Below are 15,815 nucleotides of genomic sequence, written 5' to 3' on the forward strand. Positions count from 1 at the left end.
TGAAGCAAAAAGCAAAACATTGATCATTTCGTGCAAAACTCCAAAAATGGGCCAGACAAAAGTATTGGCACCCTCAGCCTAATACTTGGTTGCACAACCTTTAGCCAGAATAACTGCGACCAAATGCTTCCGGTAACCATCAATGAGTTTCTTACAATGCTCTGTTGGAATTTTAGACCATTCTTCTTTGGCAAACTGCTCCAGGTCCCTGATATTTGAAGGGTGCCTTCTCCAAACTGCCATTTTTAGATCTCTCCACAGGTGTTCTATGGGATTCAGGTCTGGACTCATTGCTGGCCACCTTAGAAGTCTCCAGTGCTTTCTCTCAAACCATTTTCTAGTTCTTTTTGAAGTGTGTTTTGGGTCATTGTCCTGCTGGAAGACCCTTGACCTCTGAGGGAGACCCAGCTTTCTCACACTGGGCCCTACATTATGCTGCAAAATTTGTTGGTAGTCTTCTGACTTCATAATGCCATGCACACGGTCAAGCAGTCCAGTGCCAGAAGCAGCAAAGCAACCCCAAAACATCAGGGAACCTCCGCCATGTTTGACTGTAGGGACCGTGTTCTTTTCTTTGAATGACTCTTTTTTTCTCCTGTAAACTCTATGTTGATGCCTTTGCCCAAAAAGCTCTACTTTGGTCTCATCTGCCCAGAGAACATTCTTCCAAAACGTTTTAGGCTTTTTCAGGTAAGTTTTGGCAAACTCCAGCCTGGCTTTTTTATGTCTCGGGATAAGAATTGGGGTCTTCCTGGGTCTCCTACCATACAGTCCCTTTTCATTCAGACGCCGACGGATAGTACGGGTTGACACTGCTGTATCCTCGGACTGCAGGGCAGCTTGAACTTGCTTGGATGTTAGTCGAGGTTCTTTATCCAACATCTGCACAATCTTGCGTTGAAATCTCTTGTCAATTTTTCTTTTCCGTCCACATCTAGGGAGGTTAACCACAGTGCCATGGGCTTTAAGTTTCTTGATGACACTGAGCATGGTAGACACAGGAACATTCAGGTCTTTGGAGATGGACTTGTAGCCTTGAGATTGCTCATGCTTCCTCACAATTTGGTTTCTCAAGTCCTCACACAGTTCTTTGGTCTTCTTTCTTTTCTCCATGCTCAATGTGGTACACCCAAGGACACAGGACAGAGGTTGAGTCAACTTTAATCCATGTCAACTGGCTGCAAGTGTGATTTAGTTATTGCCAACACCTGTTAGGTGCCACAGGTAAGTTACAGGTGCTGTTAATTACACAAATTAGAGAAGCATCACATGATTATTCGAAGAGTGCCAATACTTTTGTCCACCCTCTTTTTTATGTTTGGTGTGGAATTATATCCAATTTGGCTTTAGGACAATTCTTTTTGTGTTTTTTCATTTAAGACAAATTAAATGAAGATAATAATACCAAAGAATTTGTGTTTGCAATCATTTTCAGGAAGAAACTGAGTTTTATCTGACAGAATTGCAGGGGTGTCAATACTTTTGGCCACAACTGTATACTAATCAGGGCTCTCATTTTCCTTAGTTGTGTGCGTGATAAAAAATACATTGTCATCTCTTTATACATATATAGTGATAATAGTGTACACCTCAGAGCAATGACCGTAGCAGAAGCAAATTATTACTCAAGGAGGAGTTCCTGCACCCCAGCAACCAGAATGCAAGGAAACTGTGTACAGAGTTGTGATCTTCTCAAGAAATTACATCTGTAAAGGGCGCTCTGAGCTTGTAAAGCAGTAGGAAACATGGGGCAATACGTGACAATGGCCTGCAACACTTTTAACGGTATCTACGTCATCAGGACGTGGAAACTGTTGTGAGAGCAGAGAGACGTCGACTCCTTACTCTGCCACCTAGTTAGGCAGGCCCAAGGCTGCTTTCAGCATATAAATTAATCGCGGCACACAGGGGGCATAAGGTGGTGCGATTAAATTATGTCATGCACTGGACTATAGACTGTAGTGAAGAGGCGCGCATTACTGCTTGGTGTGCGAGCAGGGTGAGTATTATTGTTTGATATGCAAAGCAGTTGCTCTCATATTTTTATAAGGAGGACAAGAGGAGCGCTATAACTATTATAATGAAGCTCTTGGGCACATAAAGAATTATTATTATACGAAGGCACACTCGTATTATACAGTATTGGGGAGCTCACAGAGAGCAAATGATATATATACCTCCAATTGCAACACATGACATATATGTATATACCCCGATATAGTCATTGCCAGCTCTACAATAACAAAAAAAGGAACAACTACTAGCTGCCAGCACCAATTGTTTATACAAGCCTTTTGGACACCCATTACAGGTAGCGTATGGCTTCAAAGGTGCGGTTTACAGATAAAGAGGAACAGAGCTATTAAAAGTTATATATTTAATCCAGAAAGGTAGGCAGTAGTGATGAGTGAGTATACTCGTTGCTCGGGTTTTCCCGAGTATGCTGGGGGGGTCCTTTGAGTATTTTGGCATGCTCGGAGATATACTTTTTGTCAATGCAGCTGAATTATTTGTGGCTGCTGGACAGCCTGAATACATGTAGAGATTCCCTAACAAACAGGCATTCCTCACATGTATTCAGCCTGTCCAGCAGCCACAAATCATGCAGCTGGAGGACACCCGAGCAACGAGTATACTCGCTCATCACTAGTAGGCAGTATTTATAAAAATATGCAAAGTTGATACAAAATGGGAACAAAACAATAGTGTATTTACAATGACAAACAGTAACTTAAAAAGGAATAATGAAGGAAAATGACTAAACCTGTTGTTGCAGAAGTGGCTCAGAGGTTTAAGTAGGGATATACTCCTTTGTAAAAAAAAAAAAAAGGATGTTGCCAAAGCAAGCTGTGCCATCCAGTACTTACACAAGACCAAACCCAATTTCTGCTTTTTATTACATCAAAGTTAAACCCACATACATTACTTTGATGAACTCATATGGGGGCTGGTTGTGAGATGTGCTCGGCCTTTCAAAATTTTATGAGTTTCCTAACTTAGACAGATTATCTTCGCATCTGGAAGTCACAGGTGGTAGATATTGTCGTCATGTGTCTTATTGCAATTTTATATTTCTATATATTCTATATAGTATTACTATTATTATTATTATGAGGCACAGAGGTACTATTATTATTTATAGTATAAAAAGGCTTAGTGTGGCACTAATCTTATTTGTGAATATAGTCAGTTGGAAGTGACATTTTTATTAAAAAGAAGCCTATGTAATAGCTATTATTACTATATGGAGGCCCAGGGGGCACTATTATTATTATTATAAAGAGACCCAGGGGTGGTGTGAGACACAGAGGTCAGTGGGTGCTCTGGTCCGCTGGCCCGACTGCCTTAAGAAAGATCGCATGGACCAGGGATCATCCCGCTGAATACTCGCATCACTCCTTTCCCTTGGGCAGAATACCAGTCATACAACACAGGGTGAGGGTAAAACAGTGTGGCAATACTTTATTGAACCACCACCAAAAGACAATAACATATAGAACAGTCCCAGGAACTACCCAATATGGTGCAAATTATAATAGTCTCACCCTACCCCTGTCTCACCAGGATTAGAGTATCTGCAACTTCGGGGTTTCCAGGACCTACTTCCCCCACCAGTGGCACCCCATTTTTGGCAGGCACCCACAGAGAGGAGGCACTGACAAGTTTAGGAAGCTTCCAGTCCATTGGGGCATGTGGCCAGGTGCCGAAGGGTCAAAACCTGGCTTTTCCGAATGTCTGCATTGGGCTAGGTGACCAGAGAGTTCCAACCTGCCTTCTTAAAATGTCTCCATGGGTTCAGTGATGGTCACTGGAGCAGATCTATGATCTTCTGGCTAGGGCCGTGGTCCTTAAACTGGCATCCTGTAGAATGTAATCCTCTTGATGGAGCCATGGTGCCTTGGCTGTTGTTCTGTGGAGTCTTTCTCTTTGCAGAAGCATAGAAATCCCTTTTTATACCCACAACAGTGGTTCAGGTCACCATCCACAGGTCAGAGAGGAGGTGGGATGAGATTAACTCTCATTGTTTGAATATTTAATCAATATGCATATTTTGTCTATCACTGTTTGCTGGTCAACAAAACTCATGGCCTAGTACAATGGGTGATTAACATATTTGCAAACATCAATTAATCATTGACCTTGCGTGCTTCCCTGTCCTGCCAAGATGACAACCTTTAGGAGCTGATATAAGAGGTAAACAGCAGCCATTCAACAATTCACAAACGTTAATTTCAAGAGTCAACCTTCACACTCATATGACAACAGTCTATGTTTCTTGACCCACCAAAGAAAAACACAAATTCAATAGTCATCATTCAGACCCTAGCCTATATCTCCTGGCCTACTGAAGATATACATTTGGTATAATTAAGATTAAATACTGTGCCATCACATTACTCCCCCATCTTAATTAGCCAGATGTGCTAGGATTCCTATCATCCTTTTCCTGGTCCTCGGTTTGCAGAGGCGTATCTAGGCTCTCTGGCACCCGGGGCAAGAATTCGGTTCGGCGCCCCCCCCCCCCACAAGTACATATGCGACTTGCACACTTAGCCATGTACCCACTAGCTGCTCCTCCTAATGCTCTCAATGTTCAGTAAAAAACTGAGAGAAGCAGGAAGAGAAGCTCGTTGTCAAGTATGAAAATCGCACATGAGTGAAGTGTCCGTGTGATGACTACTGGAACCTGCAGAGCTGAATCCTGACATTGCAGCTTCTCAATTCTCACAACGAATGCACTGCACACATTTAGGATTCTCCCTTGCCGATGTACAGTCATGTCAGCACAAGTATGTGATTTATATACTTCTGGCCACATTCCGACTAGATGTGCCCGGCCTCGCTCCGTTCACTTTCATTGAGTGAGGCCACACATGTCTAGTCAGCATGTGACCGCATGGATGTAAATTACCGGCACGAGAGAATCCTGACAGCGTTCAGTGAGCACTGTGAGAATTCAGACGTCTGCAGTCACATAGAATGTCTGCAGACTCCGTACAAACCTGGACAACCCCTTTAATGTTCCTAACAAATAAAAACAAGAGAATAAGTCAGTATCACAAATAACATTTACATCCAGGTACCTTATAGATGACGTCGTCTCTGCAGTCAGTCTCCTTTTCTTCTTCTTGTCCAGACCCCATGATGAGTTTTCTCATCCACAGCCGTCTCTGTAGACTTCCATCTTCTCCGGTCTTCTGCAGCAAATCTCCACACGACGCCCTTAAAGATAGAAGTGTCATTATAATGCTCCTGAATAAAAAATGTCTGCAATATACTGTCCCCTCACACTATTCCCCTCCCTCCTCATACTGTCTCCTCTAACATCCCACCTGTTCACCATACTGTCTCCTCATATATTTACCCCCTCACTCTCTATACTGTCTGCTCACACATATCCTCGACTCCCCATACTGTGTCCACTTACATTAACCCATTCGCTCCCCATACTGTCTGCACCAATCCCCCATACTGTTTCCTCATACATACTCTTTATTTTGTGTCCTCAAATCTCCCCACACATTAAATCCCCCCATCCCCAATCCCCCACATACATTAAGTACCCCCATCCCCATTCCAAATCCCCCCACACATTAACCCAATCCCCACTCATTAACCCCCATCAGCACTTCAAATACCCCCACACATTAACCCCAACCCCACTCATTAACGCCCCCATACATTAACCCCCATCCCCATTCATTAACCCCCGCACACATTAACCCAATCCCCACTCATTAACCCCATCACCACTCCAAATCCCCCCACACATTAAATAACCATCTGCACTCCATATACCCCCACACATTAACCCCATCCCCATTCATTAACCCCCACACACATTAACCCAATCCCCACTCATTAACCCCATCACCACTTCAAATCCACCCACACATTAAATAACCATCTGCACTCCAAATACCCCCACACATTAACCCCCATCCCCATTCATTAACCCCCACACACATTAACCCCCATCCCCATTCATTAACCCCCACACACATTAACCCCCATCCCCACTCATTAACGCCCCCACACATTAATCCCCATCCATTAACCCCCGCACACATTAACCCAATCCCCACTCATTAACCCCCGCACACATTAACCCAATCCCCATTCATTAACCACCATCACATTAAATAACCCCCATCTCCACTCCAAATCCCCCCACACATTAACCCCATGGCATCCCCACTCATTAACCCCCATCCCCACTCTAAATACCCCCACACATTAACCCCATGGCATCCCCACTCATTAACCCTCATCCCCACTCTAAATACCCCCACACATTAACCGCCATCCCCTCTACAAATCCCCCCCATCTCCACTCATTAACTCCCCCCCATCTCCACTCATTAACTCCCCCTCATCTCCCATCTTCGGTGGTTCTTCAGCTCCACAGTGGAGCACACTTACCACCAGCGTTTGCTTTGGGCGCCGGGGAGTGACGTCAGCAGCGTGATCACATGACATGATTGTACTGTATAGACGCCAGTACAATTGCTCCCTGGGAGCCGGCACGCGCTCCTTCTCTGCGCCGGCTGTCAGCTTGACAGCTGACACAGAGAACCGCCGACTCTCAGGCCAGGGGGGGCGGCAGAACGCAGCCGCCAGGGAGGACACTGTGGACCGCTGCATTAGGCGGCCCGACTGCGGCCCCCTGCTGGCTGCGCCCGGGGCAACTGCCCCGGCTGCCCCCCCCTAGATACGCCACTGTCGGTTTGACCTGGGTAACTCCTAAAGTAATCAATGAGAATCATCTTGTATCCATTGCATCCACATATGGTGTCCTCCACATCCTGTGGTTCCTGGATCAAATTTGACTAAGTGTCGGTGGCCTGATATTCAATCCTTCGAAAATGACACAGCTCCTCTAGTTGCCATTTCTTGCTGTGGTTATACATCCACTCCAGTCCTCTTCTCAAGGCAGAGCTGGTGGGGTTGGACATGGTGGCATCAAAACTTGCTGTGTATGTCTCACCTATGGTCTACTGGGTTTGTCTATATTCCACCTTGGTTGTGGAGAACTTCGATTGTGTCTACGAACACCAGTCCCCTGAAGCTCCCCAGCTCGGCCTGGCTGAGTAGTATTCCACTGCTTCCACCAAGTGTGGAGACACATGGGTCAGTGGTTGCTCTCGTCCACTGACCCGAGACCACATGGCCCAGGGCTCATCCCACTGACCCCCGTGGTACATGCACATGTAAGCAGGTTGCGGGATGCAGTGACAGACAGGAGGCAGAGCAAGGGTTAACAATTTTAACCGTTTTAATTAACAGGGGTTAACTCTTTGCAGTCAGATGAAGGGATAAAACAAGGAAACAAACCGTTCTATTGCAGAGGATATGCAGAGTTAATGTATAAAGTAGCAGCAGTTCTTTTGTACACTTTGTTGCAGAGCAGAGTACTGCAGTGCGCAGGCGCCGGGAAACGTCAGAGAGGCCCGGCGCCTGCGCACTGCAGTACTCTGCTCTCCCCTCAACAGGGCAGAGCAGTGCGCCTGTGTAGGATCCACGATGGGAAGCAAAGAAGAGGACATCATTAGCAGATGGGAGGCGCTGGACCGGACCGCGACACCCATCGGACCAAAACCGGACTCGGACCGCCCCTGGGTGAATATAATATAACTTGTTTTTCTTCTCTTTCAGGTTACATTGGGGGCTTAACTACAGCATTACACAATGCTGTAGATAAACCCCTGATGGCGGTGCCGGCAGCTGATAGTCGAAAAATTAGGTGACAGATCCCCATTAAGTACGCAGGCAATGCCGCATTGATAGCAACAGACGTAGATGGAATCAAGGATTTATTATAGAGTGTCAAGATGGAATGTTCGAACATGGGATTGCTACTCAACAAAAAATTATTGACTACTGCCAGCTATGACCGGGACACATTTGAGATGGACAGAGATGAATTGAAAGTTGTAAAGATCTTCTGATGATTAATCAAATTCCAGTGACAATACTGGAAGTAAATAGGAGAATAGCTATGGGGAAATCAACAATGAAGCCGCTGGACAAGGTCTTCAAATTGAGGAACATTTTACTGGCGACGAAGACACGGCTCCTACATAATTTGTTCTTTTCTGCTTTTCTGTGGTAACAAACAGAAGCACAACCTGGACGATAAAGAAACAAGACAGAAGAATAATCAACGCCATTGAACTGTTTTGCTGAATGTTATCAATACTTTTGACTCTGAGCTCTCCTTCAAGCCACATAAGCAACCCCTTACCACCTCCTGCCAACTGCAACTGAAAAATATTTCCAGAGGACATTAATTCCTTAACCAAGAATCTGCAAAAAAAAAAAAAAAAAACACTAGTGCATGCCTTCATCATTTCCCTTCTCGACTACTGCAACCTCCTGCTCTGTGGCATCCCTTCTAACACTCTCGCACCCCTTCAAACTATCCTAAACCCTGCTTCCCGACTAATCCACCTATCCCCCCGCTATTTCCCAGCCTCTCCCTATTGCCCAGAAACTCATGACATACAAAGCCATCCGCAACCTGTCTCCTCCATACATCTGTGACCTAGTTCCCAATGCTTAACTACTCATAACCTCCGATCCTCACAAGATCTCCTTCTCTACTCACTTCTTATTTCCACTTCCCACAATAGCATACAAGATTTCTCTTGTGCACCACCCTACTCTAGAGCTTTCTACCCCAACATATCGGGAACCTGAAGACCTACCTCTTCTGACTGCTCTCCCCCTCACCTACTATATCCTCAACCATTACCTGTAGACTGTGAGCCCTCGCGGGCAGGGTCCTCTTTGTTTCCGCACCATTCGTGACTTATATTAGTCTTGATTATTGTACTTGCTTTTTATTATGTATACCCTTTTTCACATGTAAAGTATCATGGAATAAATGGCGATATAATAATAATAATAATAATAATAATAATAATAAACAATAAATAAACAAATACCATAGATGGCAAGAAGAGCAAACAAATCAACTTTGGAACAAATCAAGCCAGAAATGTCACTCAAAGCAGGGATCACCAAGCTACGACTTGCTTACTTTGGACACATGATATGAAGAGAGCGATCACTGGAGAAGGACATCATGGTTGGAAGAATAGAAGGAACAAGACAAAGCAGAAGATCAGGAACCAGATGGCTTGATAACATCAAGCTAATGGCGTAAAAGACCATGGTGGACCTATCTAGGCTGGGCTATGTAGGCATCTTACTACAGAACGTTCATCCAGCAAATCGCCATAAAAAAAGAAAATAGTACAAAGAGAAAAGATTCTATCACTCATTTTCCACAAGCTATGCAGTATTCGCTTGCACTAGTTTTATATACAGCCCCTATAATGTGGTACATTTTCATGTATACCGGTGATGCAACTATATATAAATTATATGTTACAGCTTCTTTACAAATATCTTCTATCATGTATTTATGGATTTAGAGTAAGCTTCCACAATTATTATTTTTTTTCTTTAGACAATTTTTCATTTACTTTTTACCTTTGATGGATCTTTTGCCAATTTACCTCACTCTCAAACTAGGAGCATGATCATTGAAAAAATGTGGCTGCATACTTTTTTCAAAGAGGGTATACATGTTTTAGGTGGACCATGGTCATGCAAGCTAGATGGGTAAAACAAATTAACTACCAACTGCTGTCTCTTATAATACATTATTTGTCTTTGTTGACATAGATGGTTCATATACTGTGGTAAAGTCTACTGGGACAAGACCAAACCTGGGATAAGACCAAATGGGCTCTTTCTTGGTGCAGTCTTGGAAATCTTAAATCGCTTACCACCTTTAAAAGACTTTAAACATTGCCCATGTATGCAGGGTTTAAGCTATCGAAAGTGTAAAACGAGGAGTCACAGTCATGTTCTGGTGCTAGAAGGGCACAAAGGCCCCCTTGCCACTTTATGAAGTTGCCAGTATTTTACAGAACACATAGTAAGTAGTTAGTGGGCACTGTCAAAGAGTTCTTTGACTCTCAGGAGCTTCCTTGAGTCATGTGTTTTATGTTCCTTGAGTCTCAGGAGCTTCCTTGAGTCCTGCGTTTTGTGTTCTGTGAGTCTCAGGAGCTTCCTTGAGTCCTGCGTTTTGTGTTCTGTGAGTCTCAGGAGCTTCCTTGAGTCCTGTGTTTTGTGTTCTGTGAGTCTCAGGAGCTTCCTTGAGTCCTGTGTTTCATGTTCCTTGAGTCTCAGGATTTTCTTTGAGTCCTGTGTTCTGTGTTCCTTGAGTCTCAGGAGCTTCCTTGAGTTCTGTGTTCCGTGCTCTGTGTTTCGTGGCTCTTTTCTTGAACAGTTGAGAAGGTAATCAGCATAATGGGATTCACTCTTTCAGGCAGGTATTAGGGAGACAATGAGGTTTGGTGCAAACATGTGCAGTTTTATTGCTTTCATAAAACTCCAAGGTATTTAAAGCCAAAAACGGCCTCTTCTGGGCACACACATAGTTATCACAGAAAATAAACAGTTTATTCAGTGCGGGCTCACTCGAACTGATTACAATCCTTTCTCCTAGAGCAAACTTCATTACACAGGATGAGGTAGGGTCCTACCAGTCTCAGTATCACCTTCAGCCCAATCTACAGAAGCTTCCAGGGTTAAACAGAAGTGTTCAACTCCGGGCACAGTTCACACTGACCAGCTTCCATACGGTTCTATGCAGGTCCAACATACAGACTGCTCAGCTTTCCTACCCAGTTGACCCGTACAATTTTCATTCAGATGGAGACATTGGCTTGTCTCTCTACCAGCTACAGCTCACATTTTGGCTAGTCACTCACCAGCAGCACTCTCAACTCTGCTCAACATCCAGCAGACTGACCCACTTAGTGAACACAGGTCTTCGTTCTTAGTTAAAGCTAGTCAGGTACATCTAATCAAGACCTGCAGTGCTAGGATATAACCCAGACTAACTGGCTTTGCCACAGTACTTATAGACTTTCTATGAACAGGTACATTGCTAACTACACTCCCCAGTTAGAACTAGTAAGAATGAATCAAAACCAACTAGACACAACAATCAGCTGATCTGTTCTGTGCCTTCATTTTATCCTTTCCCTTCAACCATCAAAACTTCATACAAGTTACCATCACATGTCAAAACTTTTAGAAAATGATAGGTCCATTGTGAGTTACACCTTTGTATACATAGTAAGTGGGAGAATTGAAAGACTCATATGGACAAACCTGTCCAAAATGTTAATGTATAAAACATGTATGAACCAGCACTCCCTTAACTCCTTTCCAACATCAGGCATAATAGTACGCCGAAGTCAGACACCCTCCTTTGATATGGGCTCTGACGGTGTGTCCACATCTTTCCCGGCACATGTCAGTTGTTTTGAACAGCTGACATGTGCCCGGAGCAGCCGCAGCTGGTATCGCGATCCACCCACGGCTATCAACCTCTTAAATGCCGCTGTCAAACTCTGACAGCGACATTTAACATGCGCTTCTGGCAATGTTGCCGGAAATCCATCCATTGGTGACCCCGTCACATGATCGCGGGTCACCAATCGGTTGGCATGACAACCAGAGGTCTGCTGGATGCCAGTGGTAGGCGCTTATAGCAAGTTAGCAATTCTGCTACATACAGGCGATCTGATCATCGCCAGTATGTAGCAGAGCCAATCGTGTTATGGCAGCTTTTAGGTTTCCATGGAGACTATTGAAGCATGTCAAAAGTAGAAAAAAAATGTTTTTAAAAATATAAAAAAAATAAAAGTTCAAATCACCCCTCATTTGTCCCATTCAAAATAAAAAAAATAATAAAAAAAATCAAATATACACTTATTTGGTATTGCCATGTCCAGAATCACCCGATCTATCAATAAAAAAAAGAATTAACCTGATCATTAAACAGTGTAACAAGAAAAAAAATTCAAACCGCCAGAATTACGTTTTAATAGTAATTAAAATGCAATAATGGGAGATCAAAAGATTGTATCTGCACCAAAATGGTATCATTAAAAACGCCAGCTCAACACGCAAAAAATGAGCCCTCATGCAACTCAAGATCACGAAAAATGGAGACGCTACGGGTATCGGAAAATGGAACAATTTTTTTTAGCAAACTTTGGATTTTTTTTCAATCACTTAAAGAAAAAAGAACCTAGACATGTTTGATGTCTATGAACTTGTAATGACCTGGAGAATCATAATGGCAGGTCAGTTTTAGCATTTAGTGAACATGGTGAAATAAAAACTATGGGATTGCAGTTTTTGTGCAATTTTTCAGCACTTGGAACTTTTTTCCTGTTTTCCAGTACACGACATGGTAAAACCAATGGTGTTTTTCAAAAGTACAACTCATCCCGCAAAAAACAAGCCCTCACATGGGCATATTGACCAAAAATAAAAAAGTTATGGCTCTGAGAAGAAGGGGAGCAAAAAATGATCAGATGATTTCTTTGAAATGGTTCCCATTCATCAAGTCCATCAATAGTTGCGTCAGCCCCTTCGAAGGACACAGATCTGAAAATGCTTCATGTTGTGTTTTTCGATCCAGGTCACCAGTTTTGCAGTAGTGAAAAAGCTGGATGAGAACTGGGGCCATTTTATCATCAGTTGTGATCAGTTGGGGCACAATAAAAACTGATCATGATGCCACGTATAAATAGAAACCCAGACTAAAAAATATGACCCAACGTGTCTTGTTACATTCATTTTACCTTGTCCAATGTATAAGGGTATGTTCACAGTTGGCTTTTAATGTGGATTTTGAAGCCGATCTAATGCACAATCTAAAAGCTTTTGAAAATACTCTTGAGTTTTTCTTTTTTCTTGAAGTGGATTTTGAAGTGGATCAATTTCAAAATCCACCTAAACCCATAGTAAATATACCATTAAAGAGGTCTATTTATTGGATGTACATATGGTATATTATTTACTCTCGTATTTGGTTTTTTAATTAAAAAAAAAATTAAAAAAACAAAACACAACAAAAACAATTATAAATACTAAAGAAAATTCTTTTAAAGACTACGGTGTATTATTAACTCTCGTATTTGTTTTTTTCTGTAAACAAAAATAAAACAAAACCAAAATTAAAAAAAAGAAAACACAACAAAAACAACTATAAATACTAAAGAAAATTCTTTTAAAAACTACGGTGTATTATTAACTCTCGTATTTGTTTTTTTCTGTAAAAAAAATAAAACAAAACCAAAATTAAAAAAAAGAAAACACAACAAAAACAACTATAAATACTAAAGAAATTTCTTCTAAAAACTACGGTATATTATTAACTCTCGTATTTTTTTTTGTCTGTTAAAAGGAAAACAAAAACAAAATAATAAAAAAAGAAAACAAAAAAAAACAATAAATGCTAAAGAAATTTCTTGGGAAAAGTACCTTTTTTATACTGTGAAATATTGTATTTGCTTTGGATCATCATCATCATTAAAACATCATTGCGCTATGTTTTGTCTCAAAAGCCCATGCTTTTCAGGCTACGTCACACTGCGACAAAGCAGATAAGGCATTCGATTGGCCTACAAATAGGAATTGCCTTAAAAAAAGCCACATTTACATCCTGCTAAGTTTTAGGCCAAAAAAAAAAAAATCCTCACTTGAAAACTCATTGTATGTTGGAAACCTTCTAGCTATAATTTACTACATTTGTATTTCAGCAAACAAAAATGCTCATTAAATCCCTGCCTTCTCCCTGGATATACAGTGAAGGATATAAGTATTTGCTCCCTTGCTGATTTTGTAAGTTTGCCCACTGACATTGATATGAACCGTCTATAATTTTAAGGGTAGGCTAATTTTAACATTGAGAGATAGAATATCAAAAATAAAATCCAGAAGATCACATTGCATAAATCAAACATCTATTTGCATTTTATTCATTGCCCTTATGTTGACTTTTGTGTCTGAGGACATTATCTACTCACCAAAGACAAGTTGTATTTCCAATGAGGATCTGGAATAAATAAGAAAAAAAAATCTTATCTGAAACTGATTTTTTATATATGATACATAACTTGCAAAAAATAAAATAGTGTACATATACATATGGGCAAAATAAAAGTTGCGGAGATGTCCCTGGGTAACGTGTCTTTATAACTTTCTGACACGTACCTGACACTTATTCTCCATTGGTTTTATATCCTCGTTGGTAACATATTAGTCAAATCCTTGTGGGTATTATCTGAAAAAAAAACAACATCAAAGTCCCCTGTGTGTATAAGAAGAAAAACAAGAAATGCAATTATCTTTCTTGACTAATGTGTGTCAAAAAGACATTTGAGGTCGGTGAAGCAATTATTTACAGTTTTACCCACATATCTGAACAATAGCCCAATAAAACACAACATTTATTAAGATACTCAACAAAATCATCAAAGAGATGGTCTGTAATAACATCTGGTGAGATTTGGTAAAAATAAACTAGAGGTGCTGCAAAGGGAACATAATACATGCCAATTACAGAAATAAGTGGGTACCAGTAGGAGAGGAGGAATAAGCTTATTCATGAAAGGGATTGTGTTATCAGAAAATGACCTATAGGCTAAATCATGTTTTTTGTATTAAATCTGATTTAAAAAAATCATCATTTTGGCAATTTATTTTCCATATAACACTCTTTATTAGCCCTTTCATGACTGACGACTTATATTTACGTCATTGGTTCTGTCCCTGCCTTTTATGTGTGCTCTTGTGCTAAGCCCACATCTTTTCCCACACTTGATGGCTGGTTTAATCAGTCATCAAATGCCTCTAACAGCCACGGGAGGATCAGAGATCCATTGTCCCTGTTAGCCAGTTAATTCCCACTATCAATGACTGACTGTTCTATCCTCACTAATTGAAGCAGACTTCAGGTAGTTTATACAGGCAGCTAAACCGCTACACCGGGGTCCAATAAGGAGACTGTAGGTTGAATCTGTATTTTATTGAACGTGGTGGTATATTGATGTGGTGAAACTACAAACAAAACATATATACACACTGAGTCAATACAGGGTGCATCAGGGATTCATGTCATACATAATACATTATGAATCAACATCTGTACTACTAGCTGAGGAGGGGAAAACTAACTAGGCAGGCTAAAATGGGATGGAAATTAGTTACAGGAAGCGTGATTACATACCAGCGATGCTGTCGCAAAGGGAGAAGAGAAATGAGATGCTTCCAGGATGCAGGTTGAGAGAAAATGGAGAACTGGAGGGAAAATGGGGGTTGGACTAACCATGATTCTTTGCAAAACTTACCATGGTGCCTTGCAACCGTCTCAGAATACATTGTGAACGGAGGGGAAAGTTTCAGGAAGTACAATACAATAACACTACGGTTATGACTCTGGTCACTAGATGGAGCCAGAAACAGTGAAAACATTAAAATCTATGGAAGAAACTGAACATTCTGGATATTCACTAGTAATATTACACTGGTGTACAAAAAAAAAATTTTCTGCCATGGACTTTAAGAACAATTTTAGACTAACTTGAGGGTGCTGAATTCAAATCTGATCTTATAATTTCTCTATCACATCACATTTTTGCGCTATAAGTATATAGCCCATTTTCATGAATTCCATGAAAAATATAAGTAGTGTATGAAAACTGCCAGTTTATACGGTTTACTAAGGTAAATTTAGTTTTCATTTAGTCTCCCAATAAATGTGGTTATATCTTTGTTTTATTTGAACATGCGTAATTCCCATTTGTTATGATAAGAAAGTAAACAAACAGTTTTCAACGTACACAACAGTCATGTGCAGGTACTTTTTTATTTATTGAAATTTTCAATGAATTTTGATATTTATTGTTTTTATGCTGCTGTTTTTCTGTTTTTTTGTT

Source organism: Dendrobates tinctorius, unplaced genomic scaffold, assembly GCF_039654945.1.
Source record: "Dendrobates tinctorius isolate UK_male_01 unplaced genomic scaffold, ASM3965494v1 ptg000059l, whole genome shotgun sequence".
Classification (NCBI taxonomy): Eukaryota; Metazoa; Chordata; class Amphibia; order Anura; family Dendrobatidae; genus Dendrobates; species Dendrobates tinctorius.